The sequence below is a fragment of the Salminus brasiliensis genome, chromosome 16 (assembly GCF_030463535.1).
Source record: "Salminus brasiliensis chromosome 16, fSalBra1.hap2, whole genome shotgun sequence".
Taxonomy (NCBI): domain Eukaryota; kingdom Metazoa; phylum Chordata; class Actinopteri; order Characiformes; family Bryconidae; genus Salminus; species Salminus brasiliensis.
In genome coordinates this window covers 11,782,898-11,800,545 of record NC_132893.1, presented here as the reverse complement: position 1 = coordinate 11,800,545, position 17,648 = coordinate 11,782,898, and positions in this window count along the sequence as shown.

The window sequence follows — 17,648 nt, the reverse complement described above, 5'->3', positions numbered from 1 at the left end:
AACGGTCAGACTCCTAGAGTTGCAGATCATCAGAACTTCAGCCAGCTTCAAAGTGAACCAGTCAAAGGGGTCCGTCGAACCTGTATGACAAGAAAAAAAGTCAGTACAAGTATAGAAACTGAACGATCACTTACCTGTTACACAGCTGCATACGAACAGTCACCCTCATACTGTTGCAGATCGACAGAAAGTCAGCCGGCCAGCCATAGTTGTAAACGGTGATGCAGATGCATAGAACCTTGTTAGACCAGCTTCAGAGAGGGAGTCGATTATGTGGTTCTGCAAACCTGTATGACAAGAAAGAGAGTCAATACATGTACAGAGACTAAATGGTCACTTACCTGTTACAAAGATGCATATGAACAGTCAGCCTCATATATTTGCAGATCATCAGAACTTCAACCAGCTTCAAAGTGAACCAGTCAAGGGGTCCTGCGAACCTGTATGACAAGAAAGAGAGTCAATACATGTATAAAGACTGAATGATCACTTACCTGTTACACAGACGCATACGAACCGTCAGCCTTCTCCAGTTGCAGATCATCAGAACTTCAGCCAGCTTCAAAGTGAACCAGTCAAAGGGGTACGGCGAACCTGTATGGCAAAAAAAGATAGAGAATACATGTATAGAAACTGAATGATCACTTACCTGTTACACAGATGCATACGAACAGTCATCCTCATACAGTTGCAGATCATCAGAACTTCAGCCAGCCAAAGTTCCAGATGGAGATGCAGACAACCACATACATTTGCAGTCGTCAAATTCCTTGTTGTCTGCATCCAGCTTCAAAGTGAACCAGTCAAGGGGTCCTGCGAACCTGTATGACAAGAAAAAAAGTCAATACATGTATAGAAACTAAATGATCAGTTACCTGTTACACAGATGCATACGAAAATTCAGCCTCCTACAGTTGCAGATCATCAGAACTTCAACCAGCTACAAAGTGAACCAGTCAAAGGGGTCCGTCGAACCTGTATGACAAGAAAAAGTCAGTACAAGTATAGAAACTGAACGATCACTTACCTGTTACACAGCTGCATATGAACAGTCAGCCTCATATATCTGCAGATCATCAGAACTTCAACCAGCTTCAAAGTGAACCAGTCAAGGGGTCCGGCGAACCTGTATGAGAAGAAAAGTCAATACATGTATAGAAACTAAATGATCACTTACATTTTACATAGATGCATACGAACAGTCAGCCTCCTACAGTTGCAGATCATCAGAATTTCAACCAGCTTCAAAGTGAACCAGTCAAGGGGTCCTGCGAACCTGTATGACAAGAAAAAAAGTCAATACATGTATAGAAACTGAATGATCACTTACCTGTTGCACAGATGCATATGAACAGTCATCCTCATACAGTTGCAGGTCCACCTTCAGAAAGGGATTCGGTCATGGTGTCCTGCAAACCTGTATGACAAAAAAGAAAGTCAATACATGTATAGAAACTGAATGATCACTTACCTGTTACACAGCTGCATACGAACAGTCAGCCTCATACAGTTGCAGATCATAAGAACATCAGCCAGCCAAAGTTCCAGATTGAAGCTGGATGCAGACAACAAAATACATTTGCAGAAGGCAAGTCCCTTGTTGTCTGCATCCAGCTTCAAAGTGAACCAGTCAAAAGGTCCTGCGAACCTGTATGAAAAGAAAAAAAATCAATACATGTATAGAAACTGAATGATCACTTACGTGTTACACAGGTGTATGCGATTAGTCAGTCTAATACAGTTGCAGATTGTCAGCACATCAGCCAGCCAAAAATTCCAGATGGAGATGCAGACAACCACATACATTTGCAGTTGGCAAGTCCTTTGTTGTCTGCATCCAGCTTCAATGTGAAACAGTCAAAAGGTCCTGCGAACCTGTATGACAAGAAAAAAAGTCAATACATGTATATAAACTGAATGGTCACTTACCTGTTACAAAGATGCATATGAACAGTCAGCCTCATATATTTGCAGATCATCAGAACTTCAACCAGCCTCAAAGTGAACCAGTAAAGGGGTCCTGCGAACCTGTATGACAAGAAAGAGTCAATACATGTATAAAGACTGAATGATCACTTACCTGTTACACAGACGCATACGAACCGTCAGCCTTCTCCAGTTGCAGATCATCAGAACTTCAGCCAGCTTCAAAGTGAACCAGTCAAAGGGGTCCGGCGAACCTGTATGGCAAAAAAAGATAGAGAATACATGTATAGAAACTGAATGATCACTTACCTGTTACACAGATGCATACGAACAGTCATCCTCATACAGTTGCAGATCATCAGAACTTCAGCCAGCCAAAGTTCCAGATGGAGATGCAGACAACCACATACATTTGCAGTCGTCAAATTCCTTGTTGTCTGCATCCAGCTTCAAAGTGAACCAGTCAAGGGGTCCTGCGAACCTGTATGACAAAAAAAAAAGTCAATACATGTATAGAAACTAAATGATCACTTACCTGTTACACAGATGCATACGAAAATTCAGCCTCCTACAGTTGCAGATCATCAGAACTTCAACCAGCTACAAAGTGAACCAGTCAAGGGGTCCTGCAAACCTGTATGAAGAGAAAAAAAGTCAATACATGTATAGAAACTGAATGATCACTTACCTGTTACACAGATGCATACGAACAGTCATCCTCATACACAGTTGCAGATCATCAGAACTACAGCCAGCTTCAAAGTGAACCAGTCAAAGGGGTCCGTCGAACCTGTATGACATGAAAAAAAGTCAATACATGTATAGAAACTGAATGATCACTTACCTGTTACACAGCGGTATGCGAACAGTCAGCCTCGTACAGTTGCAGATCATCAGAACTTCAGCCAGCCAAAGATCAAGATGGAGATGCAGACAACCACATACATTTGCAGTCATCAAATTCCTCGTTTTCTGCATCCAGCTTCAAAGTGAGCCAGTCGTGTGGTCCTGCGAGCCTGTATGACAAAAAAAGATAGAGAATACATGTATAGAAACTGAATGATCACTTACCTGTTACACAGCTGTATGCGAACAGTCAGCCTAATACAGTTGCAGATGAATGGAAACCCATCTAGCCAGCCACAGTTGTAAACAGTGAATCAGATGTATAGAACCTTGTTAGTCCACCTTCAGAGAGGGAGTCGATCATGGTGTCCTGCGAACCTGTATGACAAGAAAGAGAGTCAATACATGTATAGAGACTGAATGATCACTTACCTGTTATACAGACGCATACGAACCGTCAGCCTTCTCCAGTTGCAGATCATCAGAACTTCAGCCAGCTTCAAAGTGAACCAGTCAAAGGGGTCCGGCGAACCTGTATGACAAAAAAAGATAGAGAATACATGTATAGAAACTGAATGATGACTTACCTATTACACAGATGCATACGAACAGTCATCCTCATACAGTTGCAGATGGACAGAATGTCAGCCAGCCAGCCATAGTTGTAAACTGAGATGCAGATGTAAGGAACCTTGTCAGTCCACCTTTAGAAAGGGATTCGGTCATGGTGTCCTGCGAAAATGTATGAGAAGAAAGAGAGTCAAAACATGTATAGAAACTGAATGATCACTTACCTGTTACAAAGCTGCATACAAACAGTCAGCCTCATATATTTGCAGATCATCAGAACTTCAGCCAGCCAAAGTTCCAGATGGAGATGCAGACAAAGACATACGTTTGCAGTCGTCAAATCTCTTGTTGTCTTCATCCAGCTTCAAAGTGAACCAGTCAAGGGGTCCGGCGAACCTGTATGAGAAGAAAAGTCAATACATGTATAGAAACTAAATGATCACTTACATTTTACATAGATGCATACGAACAGTCAGCCTCCTACAGTTGCAGATCATCAGAATTTCAACCAGCTTCAAAGTGAACCAGTCAAGGGGTCCTGCGAACCTGTATGACAAGAAAAAAAGTCAATACATGTATAGAAACTGAATGATCACTTACCTGTTGCACAGATGCATATGAACAGTCATCCTCATACACTTGCAGGTCCACCTTCAGAAAGGGATTCGGTCATGGTGTCCTGCAAACCTGTATGACAAAAAAGAAAGTCAATACATGTATAGAAACTGAATGATCACTTACCTGTTACACAGCTGCATACGAACAGTCAGCCTCATACAGTTGCAGATCATAAGAAAATCAGCCAGCCAAAGTTCCACATTGAAGCTGGATGCAGACAACAAAATACATTTGCAGAAGGCAAGTCCCTTGTTGTCTGCATCCAGCTTCAAAGTGAACCAGTCAAAAGGTCCTGCGAACCTGTATGAAAAGAAAAAAAGTCAATACATGTATAGAAACTGAATGATCACTTACCTGTTACACAGCTGCATACGAACAGTCAGCCTCATACAGTTGCAGATCATAAGAACATCAGCTAGCCAAAGTTCCAGATTGAAGCTGGATGCAGACAACAAAATACATTTGCAGAAGGCAAGTCCCTTGTTGTCTGCATCCAGCTTCAAAGTGAACCAGTCAAAAGGTCCTGCGAACCTGTATGAAAAGAAAAAAAATCAATACATGTATAGAAACTGAATGATCACTTACGTGTTACACAGGTGTATGCGATCAGTATGTATTAGTCAGTCTAATACAGTTGCAGATTGTCAGCACATCAGCCAGCCAAAAATTCCAGATGGAGATGCAGACAACCACATACATTTGCAGAAGGCAAGTCCCTTGTTCTCTGCATCCAGCTTCAAAGTGAGCCACTTGTGTGGTCCTGCGAGCCTGTATGACAAAAAAAGATAGAGAATACATGTACAGAATCTGAATGATCACTTACCTGTTACACAGATTTATACGAACAGTCACCCACATACAGTTGCAGATCATCAGAACTTCAGCCAGCCAAAGTTCCAGATGGAGATGCAGACAACCACATACATTTGCAGTCGTCAAATTCCTTGTTGTCTGCATCCAGCTTCAAAGTGAACCAGTCAAGGGGTCCTGCGAACCTGTATGACAAGAAAAAAAGTCAATACATGTATAGAAACTAAATGATCACTTACCTGTTACACAGATGCATACGAAAATTCAGCCTCCTACAGTTGCAGATCATCAGAACTTAAACCAGCTACAAAGTGAACCAGTCAAGGGGTCCTGCAAACCTGTATGAAGAGAAAAAAAGTCAATACATGTACAGAAACTGAACGATCACTTACCTGTTACACAGCTGCATACGAACAATCACCCTCATACTGTTGCAGATCGACAGAAAGTCAGCCAGCCAGCCATAGTTGTAAACGGTGATGCAGATGCATAGAACCTTGTTAGACCAGCTTCAGAGAGGGAGTCGATTATGTGGTTATGCAAACCTGTATGACAAGAAAGAGAGTCAATACATGTATAGAGACTAAATGATCACTTACATTTTACATAGATGCATACGAACAGTCAGCCTCATACAGTTGCAGGTCCACCTTCAGAAAGGGATTCGGTCATGGTGTTCTGCAAACCTGTATGACAAAAAAAAAGTCAATACATGTATAGAAACTGAATGATCACTTACCTGTTACACAGCTGCATACGAACAGTCAGCCTCATACAGTTGCAGATCATAAGAACATCAGCCAGCCAAAGTTCCACATTGAAGCTGGATGCAGACAACAAAATACATTTGCAAAAGGCAAGTCCCTTGTTGTCTGCATCCAGCTTCAAAGTGAACCAGTCAAAAGGTCCTGCGAACCTGTATGAAAAGAAAAAAAGTCAATACATGTATAGAAACTGAATGATCACTTACCTGTTACACAGCTGCATACGAACAGTCAGACTCCTAGAGTTGCAGATCATCAGAACTTCAGCCAGCTTCAAAGTGAACCAGTCAAAGGGGTCCGTCGAACCTGTATGACAAGAAAAAAAGTCAATACAGGTATAGAAACTGAACGATCACTTACCTGTTACACAGCTGCATATGAACAGTCACCCTCATACTGTTGCAGATCGACAAAAAGTCAGCCAGCCAGCCATAGTTGTAAACAGTGATGCAGATGCATAGAACCTTGTTAGACCAGCTTCAGAGAGGGAGTCGATTATGTGGTTCTGCAAACCTGTATGACAAGAAAGAGAGTCAATACATGTATAGAGACTAAAGGATCACTTACCTGTTACAAAGATGCATATGAACAGTCAGCCTCATATATTTGCAGATCATCAGAACTTCAACCAGCTTCAAAGTGAACCAGTCAAGGGGTCCGGCGAACCTGTATGACAAGAAAAGTCAATATATGTATAGAAACTAAATGATCACTTACATTTTACATAGATGCATACGAACAGTCAGCCTCCTACAGTTGCAGATCATCAGAATTTCAACCAGCTTCAAAGTGAACCAGTCAAGGGGTCCTGCAAACCTGTATGACAAGAAAAAAAGTCAATACATGTATAGAAACTGAATGATCACTTACCTGTTACACAGATGCATACGAACGGTCATCCTCATACAGTTGCAGGTCCACCTTCAGAAAGGGATTTGGTCATGGTGTCCTGCAAACCTGTATGACAAAAAAGAAAGTCAATACATGTATAGAAACTGAATGATCACTTACCTGTTACACAGCTGCATACGAAAAGGCAGCCTCATACAGTTGCAGATCATAAGAAAATCAGCCAGCCAAAGTTCCAGATTGAAGCTGGATGCAGACAACAAAATACATTTGCAGAAGGCAAGTCCCTTGTTGTCTGCATCCAGCTTCAAAGTGAACCAGTCAAAAGGTCCTGCGAACCTGTATGAAAAGAAAAAAAGTCAATACATGTATAGAAACTGAATGATCACTTACCTGTTACACAGCTGCATACGAACAGTCAGACTCCTAGAGTTGCAGATCATCAGAACTTCAACCAGCTTCAAAGTGAACCAGTCAAGGGGTCCTGCGAACCTGTATGACAAGAAAGAGAGTCAATACATGTATAAAGACTGAATGATCACTTACCTGTTACAAAGACGCATACGAACCGTCAGCCTTCTCCAGTTTCAGATCATCAGAACTTCAGCCAGCTTCAAAGTGAACCAGTCAAAGGGGTCCGGCGAACCTGTATGGCAAAAAAAGATAGAGAATACATGTATAGAAACTAAATGATCACTTACCTGTTACACAGATGCATACGAAAATTCAGCCTCCTACAGTTGCAGATCATCAGAACTTCAACCAGCTACAAAGTGAACCAGTCAAGGGGTCCTGCAAACCTGTATGAAGAGAAAAAAAGTCAATACATGTATAGAAACTGAACGATCACTTACCTGTTACACAGATGCATACGAACAGTCAGCCTCCTACAGTTGCAGATCATCAGAACTTCAACCAGCTTCAAAGTGAACCAGTCAAGGGGTCCGGTGAACCTGTATGACAAGAAAAGTCAATACATGTATAGAAACTAAATGATCACTTACCTGTTACAAAGATGCATATGAACAGTCAGCCTCCTTCAGTTGCAGATCATCAGAACTTCAACCAGCTTCGATGTGAACCAGTTAAGGGGTCCGGTGAACCTGTATGACAAGAAAAGTCAATACATGTATAGAAACTGAATGATCACTTACCTGTTACACAGCTGCATACGAACAGTCAGCCTAATACAGATGCAGATGGACGGAAACCCAACTAGCCAGCCATAGTTGTAAACAGTGAATCAGATGTATAGAACCTTGTTAGTCCACCTTCAGAGAGGGAGTCGATCATGGTGTCCTGCAAACCTGTATGACAAGAAAGAGAGTCAATACATGTATAGAAACTGAATGATCACTTACCTGTTACACAGCTGCATACAAACAGTCAGCCTCATACAGTTGCAGATCATCAGAATATCAGCCAGCCAAAGTTCCAGATGGAGATGCAGACAACCATATACATTTGCTGAAGGCAAATTGATACATATGTTTCCTTTTGTTCCAAAGATTGTTATAACTCAATTTCTCATCTATGATTACAAACACAGACATAGTCTCGATACTGCAGGGTTTGAAATATGAGCAAATGATACTAATATTATGTTAATACAAGTAGAGAAATGGCAGAACAAATTATTTGAATCGAGTAAATCAATACTTACCTGACTTACCTGTGTGACTGGGTAGGGACAATAATTCCTAGAGTAGCACCTTCTCAATGTTACCGGAAAGCAAGACAGATCCCAGGCAGCGCAGGTGAAGCCTTTCTAGGTGGTAGAGGACCGGACGTCAAACCTGCAGTCAGCAGTGGAGCGCAAAAAGTCTGCTGAATGGCTTGTTCCTTCGATTCTGGCGTCTGTCTTCTTCCTAACAGTGTCTCTCCACGGCCATCATGTTTCCTGAGAATAAACACAGAGGTTAGTAAAGCAAAGCAATGTAAAGGAACACACATAGTCGATAGCACAAGGATTGACACTGGCTAAAAAAACAAGCCAAAGCTAATAAAATAATAATAAAAAATGACTAGGATTAACAAGCAACATGAGAGTTAGCAAACAGCAGAGGAGAAGACCCATCAGCCTAGATCGACAGACAGAGCGTTGTGGTTTGACAGGAAAGCAACCCACAGAAACTTACTAAACTCAGTTAACATGTCTGCGCCGAATCTCACCCCCCATACCCAATCTCACCACTTTCACTGGTGGTACTATTTCCACATATTTCTAAGACTAGGAGAAGCTGCATTTCAAAGAACAAAGATCATACAAGAGAACACATAACAGTATGACACATGTGAATTTCATGACAAACAGCTTTCAGGGTCTCCTCAGAAAACGCTAGCAAATTAAATTTCACTTAAGTTTTTTCACTTAAGAGCTCAGTCAAGTTAGTTTGATATTGGATCAGCAGATATTCACTTCTTTTCTTCTCTCACTCACAAGGTCTTAAAATCTCAGATTTTTTTGAAACGATGGAGAACAGAAACTACAATCATTATATTTCCTCAACATTTCCAGTCTTATAATCAAAATAGCCAGAATTCCTGCAGCAGGTGCTGTAGATGGTAAAAGCCTGTCTATAAAGTGCGGAAACCTAAAACTCTCACAGAGAGAAGTGATGGTTATTTACATTAAAAATATGTTAAACAAATATATTATACCAATAGGCCTTAGCGTGACACAACTTACACTTAAACTCACACTCGCACTTAAACTGGTGTAAAGCCCTTGCGAAAAAGGGAGGGGCTTAGTTAGGGGTGAAATACAGGTGAACAGCTTGGAGAGCGTCCAAAGTTCTCAGTTCTGTGGGAGTCAGCACAATCAGCTCTGCAGGTGTCAGCACTTTTTTTAACTGCATCATGATGAGTATGGAAAATGTGGAGTCCATAAAAACAATTCAAAACATAGGAGTTATAGTGTGTATATAATATATATATATATATATATATATATTTTTTTTTTTTTTTTTTTTTTTTTTTTTCTTCAATATACTGCCACATAGGAGACGGAGCAGGAATTACCAAAAAAAAAAAAAAAAAACATGCCATTTGTCTCAACACTAGAGTCATATGGGTGCCAGCTGTGGCTTCAAGTAGGCCTAAGTTGTAGGATTTGTTTTATGCCACAACAGGCCCGATGAGACCTAAAGAACCAGCACAACAGGCCCAATAAGACCATAAGCATATGACAACATGCCCAAATGAGAACTTAGGAACATGAAAACAGGCCCAATGAAACCTAAAGAACCAGTACATCAGGCCCAATGAGACCATAAGCATATGACAACATGCCCAAATGAGAACTTAGGAACATGAAAAAAGGCCCAATGAAACCTAAAGAACCAGCACAACAGGCCCAATGAGTCCATAAGCACATGACAACAGGCCCAATGAGACCATAAGCACATGACAACAGGCCCAAATGAGAACTTAGGAACATGAAAATAGGCCCAATGAGACCTAAAAAAACAGCACAACAGGCCCGATGACACTAGTGATGCATATTTTTTTTTTCTTCAATATACTGCCACATAGGAGACGGAGCAGGAATTACCAAGAAAAGAAAAAAAACATGCCATTTGTCTCAACACTAGAGTCATATGGGTGCCAGCTGTGGCTTCAAGTAGGCCTAAGTTGTAGGATTTGTTTTATGCCACAACAGGCCCGATGAGACCTAAAGAACCAGCACAACAGGCCCAATAAGACCATAAGCATATGACAACAGGCCTAAATGAGAATTTAGAAACATGAAAACAGGCCCAATGAAACCTAAAGAACCAGTACATCAGGCCCAATGAGACCATAAGCATATGACAACATGCCCAAATGAGAACTTAGGAACATGAAAAAAGGCCCAATGAAACCTAAAGAACCAGCACAACAGGCCCAATGAGTCCATAAGCACATGACAACAGGCCCAAATGAGAACTTAGGAACATGAAAAAAGGCCCAATGAAACCTAAAGAACCAGCACAACAGGCCCAATGAGTCCATAAGCACATGACAACAGGCCCAATTAGACCATAAGCACATGACAACAGGCCCAAATGAGAACTTAGGAACATGAAAATAGGCCCAATGAGACCTAAAAAAACAGCACAACAGGCCCGATGACACTAGTGATGCATATTTTTTTTTTCTTCAATATACTGCCACATAGGAGACGGAGCAGGAATTACCAAGAAAAGAAAAAAAACATGCCATTTGTCTCAACACTAGAGTCATATGGGTGCCAGCTGTGGCTTCAAGTAGGCCTAAGTTGTAGGATTTGTTTTATGCCACAACAGGCCCGATGAGACCTAAAGAACCAGCACAACAGGCCCAATAAGACCATAAGCACATGACAACAGGCCCAAATGAGAATTTAGCAACATGAAAACAGGCCCAATGAAACCTAAAGAACCAGTACATCAGGCCCAATGAGACCATAAGCATATGACAACATGCCCAAATGAGAACTTAGGAACATGAAAAAAGGCCCAATGAAACCTAAAGAACCAGCACAACAGGCCCAATGAGTCCATAAGCACATGACAACAGGCCCAAATGAGAACTTAGGAACATGAAAATAGGCCCAATGAGACCTAAAAAAACTGCACAACAGGCCCGATGACACTAGTGATGCATATTTTTTTTTCTTCAATATACTGCCACATAGGAGACGGAGCAGGAATTACCAAGAAAAGAAAAAAAACATGCCATTTGTCTCAACACTAGAGTCATATGGGTGCCAGCTGTGGCTTCAAGTAGGCCTAAGTTGTAGGATTTGTTTTATGCCACAACAGGCCCGATGAGACCTAAAGAACCAGCACAACAGGCCCAATAAGACCATAAGCACATGACAACAGGCCCAAATGAGAATTTAGCAACATGAAAACAGGCCCAATGAAACCTAAAGAACCAGTACATCAGGCCCAATGAGACCATAAGCATATGACAACATGCCCAAATGAGAACTTAGGAACATGAAAAAAGGCCCAATGAAACCTAAAGAACCAGCACAACAGGCCCAATGAGTCCATAAGCACATGACAACAGGCCCAATGAGACCATAAGCACATGACAACAGGCCCAAATGAGAACTTAGGAACATGAAAATAGGCCCAATGAGACCTAAAAAAACAGCACAACAGGCCCGATGACACTAGTGATGCATATTTTTTTTTTCTTCAATATACTGCCAAATAGGAGACGGAGCAGGAATTACCAAGAAAAGAAAAAAAACATGCCATTTGTCTCAACACTAGAGTCATATGGGTGCCAGCTGTGGCTTCAAGTAGGCCTAAGTTGTAGGATTTGTTTTATGCCACAACAGGCCCGATGAGACCTAAAGAACCAGCACAACAGGCCCAATAAGACCATAAGCATATGACAACAGGCCCAAATGAGAATTTAGAAACATGAAAACAGGCCCAATGAAACCTAAAGAACCAGCACAACAGGCCCAATAAGACCATAAGCACATGACAACAGGCCCAAATGAGAATTTAGAAACATGAAAACAGGCCCAATAAGACCTAAAGAAACAGCACAACAGGTCCGATGAGACTAGTGATGCACCCATACGATAATACAATTGGATATCGGTCCTGATATTAGCAATGTATATATATATAGGAAGTACAAATAGAGAAACAAACAAAGATCAAGAAAAAAGAGAAGCTTTCTGCAAAAGCACAACAGCACACAACCTCATGCATAAAACATACACAAACCTTGACAAAATATACAAAGAATTGAAGGATTGCAAACTTACCATGAGTATTAAAACCTAAAGTTCCTTCATTCAGTCTTCATTACAGTGAGGTCTGAAGTGAGCCTCAACTAAATCTCATTGATACTGCTCGGTTCCCTTCTTTTGGCTTGTAACCTGGCCTATTTTCAATATACTGCCACATAGTGGACGGAGTAGGAATTACCAAGAAAAAAAACATGCCATTTGTCTCAACACTGGAGTCATATGGGTGCCAGCTATGGCTTCAAGTAGGCCTAAGTTGTAGGATTTGTTTTATGCCACAACAGGCCCAACGAGACCTAAAGAACCAGCACAACAGGCCCAATAAGACCATAAGCACATGACAACAGGCCCAAATGAGAATTTAGCAACATGAAAACAGGCCCAATGAAACCTAAAGAACCAGTACATCAGGCCCAATGAGACCATAAGCATATGACAACATGCCCAAATGAGAACTTAGGAACATGAAAAAAGGCCCAATGAAACCTAAAGAACCAGCACAACAGGCCCAATGAGTCCATAAGCACATGACAACAGGCCCAATGAGACCATAAGCACATGACAACAGGCCCAAATGAGAACTTAGGAACATGAAAATAGGCCCAATGAGACCTAAAAAAACAGCACAACAGGCCCGATGACACTAGTGATGCATATTTTTTTTTTTCTTCAATATACTGCCACATAGGAGACGGAGCAGGAATTACCAAGAAAAGAAAAAAAACATGCCATTTGTCTCAACACTAGAGTCATATGGGTGCCAGCTGTGGCTTCAAGTAGGCCTAAGTTGTAGGATTTGTTTTATGCCACAACAGGCCCGATGAGACCTAAAGAACCAGCACAACAGGCCCAATAAGACCATAAGCACATGACAACAGGCCCAAATGAGAATTTAGCAACATGAAAACAGGCCCAATGAAACCTAAAGAACCAGTACATCAGGCCCAATGAGACCATAAGCATATGACAACATGCCCAAATGAGAACTTAGGAACATGAAAAAGGCCCAATGAAACCTAAAGAACCAGCACAACAGGCCCCATGAGACTAGTGAGAAACACAAACCTTGACAAAATATACAAAGAATTGAAGGATTGCAAACTTACCATGAGTATTAAAACCTAAAGTTCCTTCATTCAGTCTTCATTACAGTGAGGTCTGAAGTGAGCCTCAACTAAATCTCTTTGATACTGCTCGGTTCCCTTCTTTTGGCTTGTAACCTGGCCTATTTTCAATATACTGCCACATAGTGGACGGAGTAGGAATTACCAAGAAAAAAACATGCCATTTGTCTCAACACTGGAGTCATATGGGTGCCAGCTATGGCTTCAAGTAGGCCTAAGTTGTAGGATTTGTTTTATGCCACAACAGGCCCAATGAGACCTAAAGAACCAGCACAACAGGCCCAATAAGACCATAAGCACATGACAACAGGCCCAAATGAGAATTTAGCAACATGAAAAAAGGCCCAATGAAACCTAAAGAACCAGCACAACAGGCCCAATGAGTCCATAAGCACATGACAACAGGCCCAATTAGACCATAAGCACATGACAACAGGCCCAAATGAGAACTTAGGAACATGAAAATAGGCCCAATGAGACCTAAAAAAACAGCACAACAGGCCCGATGACACTAGTGATGCATATTTTTTTTTTCTTCAATATACTGCCACATAGGAGACGGAGCAGGAATTACCAAGAAAAGAAAAAAAACATGCCATTTGTCTCAACACTAGAGTCATATGGGTGCCAGCTGTGGCTTCAAGTAGGCCTAAGTTGTAGGATTTGTTTTATGCCACAACAGGCCCGATGAGACCTAAAGAACCAGCACAACAGGCCCAATAAGACCATAAGCACATGACAACAGGCCCAAATGAGAATTTAGCAACATGAAAACAGGCCCAATGAAACCTAAAGAACCAGTACATTAGGCCCAATGAGACCATAAGCATATGACAGCATGCCCAAATGAGAACTTAGGAACATGAAAAAAGGCCCAATGAAACCTAAAGAACCAGCACAACAGGCCCAATGAGTCCATAAGCACATGACAACAGGCCCAATGAGACCATAAGCACATGACAACAGGCCCAAATGAGAACTTAGGAACATGAAAATAGGCCCAATGAGACCTACAAAAACAGCACAACAGGCCCGATGACACTAGTGATGCACCTATCAGATAAAAGGATTGGATATTGGTCCCGATATTAGCAATGCTTGCTTCCCTTTGGTCTCACTGGACTTCACATTTCAAAATAAAACTCCTGAGCCAACACTGCTAAATACATGAATAACAAATCAATACACATAACTAATCATCAAAATTTGTGATTATTTTGTTAATAGTCATATCTCTTATAAAGACATGTTAGAATAGCCTAGTATCTTTTGAAAATAACTAAATCTGGCATGTGTGACTGTCTCCTATTAATCCTTCATCATTATAAGGAAAATTCTATATATATACAGTGGGGAAAAAAGTATTTAGTCATTTACCAATTGTGCAAGTTCTCCCACTTAATAAAATGAGAGAGGCCTGTAATTTACATCATAGGTAGTCATTACCTGTAGGCACTCATTAACTGTATTAATGGCACCTGTTTGAACTCGTTAACAGTATAAAAGACACCTGCCCACAACCTCAAACAGTCACACTCCAAACTCCACTATGGTGAAGACCAAAGAGCTGTCGAAGGACACCAGAAACAAAATTGTAGACCTGCACCGGGCTGGGAAGACTAATTCTGCAATAGGCAAGCAGCTTGGTGTGAAGAAATCTACTGTGGGAGCAATAATCAGAAAATGAAAGACCTACAAGACCATTGCTAATCTCCCTCGATCAGGGGCTCCACGCAAGATCTCAGCCTGTGGGGTCAAAATGATCACAAGAACGGTGAGCAAAAATCCCAGAACCACACGGGGGGGGCCTAGTGAATGACCTGCAGAAAGCTGGGACCAACGTTACAAAGGCTACCGTCAGTAACACCCTATGCCGTCAGGGACTCAGATCTTGCAGTGCCAGACGTGTTCCCCTGCTTAAGCCAGTACATATCCGGGCGCATCTGAAGTTTGCTAGAGAGCATTTGGATGTTCCAGAAGAGTATTGGGAGAATGTCTTATGGTCAGATGAAATCAAAGTAGAACTGTTTGGTACAAACACAACTCGTTGTGTTTGGAGGAGAGTGAATGCTGAGTTGCATCCAAAGAACACCTTACCAACTGTGAAGCATGGGGGTGGCAACATCATGCTTTGGGTGCTGTTTCTCTGCAAAGGAACTAGGACGACTGGTCCGTGTACATGAAAGAATGAATGGGGCCATGTATTGTGAGATTTTGAGTGCAAACCTCCTTCCATCAGCAAGGGCATTGAGGATGAAACGTGGCTCGGTTTTTCAGCATGACCATGATCCCAAGCACCCTGCCAGGGCAACAAAGGAGTGGCTTCGTAAGAAGCATTTTAAGGTCCTGGAGTGGCCTAGCCAGTCTCCAGATCTCAACCCCATAGAAAACCTTTAGAGGGAGTTGAAAGTCCGGGTTGCCCGCTGACAGCCCCAAAACATCACTGCTCTAGAGGAGATCTGCATGGAGGAATGGGCCAACATACCAGCAACGGTGTGTGCCAACCTTGTGAAGACTTACAGAAAACGTTTGACCTCTGTCATTGCCAACAAAGGATATATAACAAAGTATTGAGATGAACTTTTGTTATTGACCAAATACTTATTTTCCACCATTATTTGCAAATACATTCTTTAAAAATCAGACAATGTGATTTTCTGAATTTTTTTTTCTCATTTTGTCTCTCATAGTTGAGGTCTACCTAAGATATCAATTACAGGCCTCTCTCATCTTTTTAAGTGGGAGAACTTACACTGTGGGGGGCAAAAAAGTATTTAGTCAGTCACCAATTGTGCATGTATGTGTGTGTATATATATATATATATATATATATATATATATATATATATATATATACACACAGACGCGTCTGCATCTTTGTAAACAACAGGTAGTGTCCAGACACAGACTATTGAAAAACACTGCTCTGACATAGAACTGCTAAACTGCTTATGGTGAAGTGCAGAACCTTTTATCTGCCAAGAAAGTTCAATGCTGTGTTTATCCTTGCTGTTTCCATTCAGTCACGTGCGAACTCAGCGACGGTGCTGGGGCTGCTGCATAATGCAATCAGCAAACAAGATGCCGCACATTCGGACGCTGTGTTCATTGTCGCCGGCAGTTTTAACCTCAGCAACCTGAGGACTGTCATCCCCGTATACCATTATCACGTGACCTAGTGTGGAATGAAGAAACTGATCTGGTAAGCACCAGGACTGCTTTGACAAAGCAAACTGGGATGTCTTCAGAACTGCTACTGTACTGTTGACTTAGAAGAATATGCCTCTGGAGTAACCAGCTACATCAGCACCTACATAGAAACCACTGTTCCCACAAAGCACTGCATCTTCAGTTTCGAGATGGTGCCCACCGTGGCAGACTTACTAGTTTAAAAAAGTTCATTGTTCAAACACTTATTTTTATATATCTGTTTAGTCATTTACTGCGTCGTAAGCCTCCTACCCACTTCCACAGCCAGAACTAGAAAAAAATGATTTCCTCAGCAAATTGTACAAACTGGACAAAAATACTAAAAGAAATACTCCCAATTATAATCAGACCTCTTTTAACAATGGTAATTGCATCCCTTAGCTTGGGGCATGTACACAAAACCCTTATATTAGCAGTCATAAAACCTTTAATCAAGAAACTAAATCTTGATCCTAGTGTATTTCTAATTACAGACCCATCATATGGATATACTTTTATATCCAAGATATTAGAAAAAGCTGTGACCCAACAATTCTTATACATGAGTAAAAATGACATGTATGTGAAATTTCAATCTGGATTCAGATCCCATCATAGCACTGAGACAACCCTAGTCTCTAATCAAAGCTACATATCTTTATTAGCCCTGCTAAGCCTCAGTGCAGCATTTGATACTATTCTCTGAGAAAGATTAGAGAACATGGTTGGAATTACAGGAACAGCTCTAACGTGGTTCAAATCATATCTAACCAGGCGCTATCAGTTCATGAAGGTAAAAGATTTATCTTCAAATTACATAAAAGTAAGATATGGAGTTCTGCAAGGCTCTATTTTAGGACCACTATTACTTACATTATACAAGTTACCACTGCAATCAGTTATAAGCAGACATGGTGTTAATTTCTATTGTTATGCAGATGACACACAGCTCTATATATCAGCCAAAGCTGACGATAAATCTAGATTATTGAAAATTGAGGACTGTGTAAAGGATATTAAACTCTGAATGTCACATAACTTCCTTCTTCTTAACAGTAACAAAACCGAGGTTCTCCTTTTAGGTCCAGGGACCTCAATAAACTTCACCTAGTTCAAAACACTGCAGCCAGGGTCTTTACTAAAACTAGAAAATTTAACCATATTAGTCCAGCTCTATCAGCACTGCATTGGCTCCCAGTTAAATTTCGTATTGAC